The sequence below is a fragment of the Triturus cristatus genome, chromosome 6, assembly GCF_964204655.1.
Source record: "Triturus cristatus chromosome 6, aTriCri1.1, whole genome shotgun sequence".
NCBI classification, from domain to species: domain Eukaryota; kingdom Metazoa; phylum Chordata; class Amphibia; order Caudata; family Salamandridae; genus Triturus; species Triturus cristatus.
Window position 1 is genome coordinate 903663629 of NC_140589.1, and position 1477 is coordinate 903665105.

General features: G+C 40.7%; 1 pseudogene; it reads right to left on the reverse strand.

Annotated features, from left to right (window-relative positions):
• Positions 1–722: 722 nt before the first annotated feature.
• LOC146820771 (mediator of RNA polymerase II transcription subunit 28 pseudogene) lies at positions 723–1250 on the reverse strand (annotated as a pseudogene).
• Between the last annotated feature and the right edge of the window lie 227 nt (positions 1251–1477).

Consider the following 1477-nt stretch of genomic DNA (forward strand, 5'->3'; position numbering starts at 1 on the left):
CAGCCTTCGAGGGGGGACCCTGAAAGATCCAACTCTGTTCTGCAGAGTCTTGTCCCGATTGCCTTGAAAAATTCTTAAGAAGATTGAGTTAAATACCGTTTTCATTATCAGTGTCACATTTGATTATATAAATATTCAAAACTAATGTGAATATCAATGATTGTTCAGAGGACAAGGGGCTGTGAACTTGTGGTAGTGCATGTTTGTCCATTGGGCTGGTATTGTCATCTGTTGAAATCTCATTCCTCTCCCACAGACTGCTCTACAGTAAGAAACAATAGTCTCACATTGGAAAGCATTTACTTGCTCCATACAATATCCCACAACTAACCCAAGCAGTAATTAATTATGATATACAGGGAGAGGCTTGTCAACACTACATGGGCATTTACACCTGGAGACTGCATGTATATGAGTGGGTCATGATTTCCTTCTCTGTAGTTAGGGCCTGATTTAGATCTTGGCAGACAGGTTCCTCCGTCTCAACAGTGACAGGTATCCCATCTGCCGAAATATAAATCCCATTATATTTACAAATACAAACTGTTTATGTAACAAGATCCACAACACTAGTAACATATAACATTTAAGATATTATACAAATTCCTTCTGAATTCAAAATTAACTACTGCGGAATTCGCAAAGCGAATAAGAAAAGCAGCGGAAATATTCTTTCAGTGCTTCCCTAACAGACGAAAGCCTAATGCAGGTATTAGGAAAGATCATGTTTGTTTCAAAGGAGCTGCAATATTAGCAGAGGCTTGTTCTAGATATGCCAAGGGTCCTTGGGGCATTTCGGGTGTTTTTTTTTGTGTTGCACATTGATATCTTCTAGGACCTGCTGCCAGTTTCGAAGTTTTGTCAGTTGTTTCCGAATCAATGTTTCTTTACCGAGCAATTAATTTATTAATTCTGAAACATCCTCTTTAATAACTTGCTTTGGTTTCTGGACAGATAGCTGCAATCTTTTTTGTAAGAAAAAACATACAGTCTGTCTTGCAACATCCAAAACATTTTGAATACACTGATCTACACCAGTCCTGATTTCCTCCTGATCAGTACCATTCATGCACTCCTGGTTCACAAGTGAAGCAAAGCATGCCTCAAAAGATGCCTCCAGTTCATCTACTAGCGTATTTCCTGCATTTCTAAAGGTCAGGCAGAGTGGACATTAGTCCAGCAGGACGCAGACATCCTGACCGTACACCGTTGACCTGAGCTGTAAACATTCGGCTCAGAGAAGCCGCCATCTTCTATCGGTATTATAGGCATGGCTAGCTTTTACAAGAGCAAGGCTCTGCCTCGTCTTATCCACCCCCGTCCCCAGCACCAGATTCAGGATCACAAATCCCATTATATCCTATGAGATTTATATTTCAGCGGACGCAATATCCGTCACCGTCTGCCGGGATCTAATTCAGACCGTAAGTCTCTTGCCTAAGTCTCTTCTGCTTTTTTAAGGAGTTTTAATTCAGAA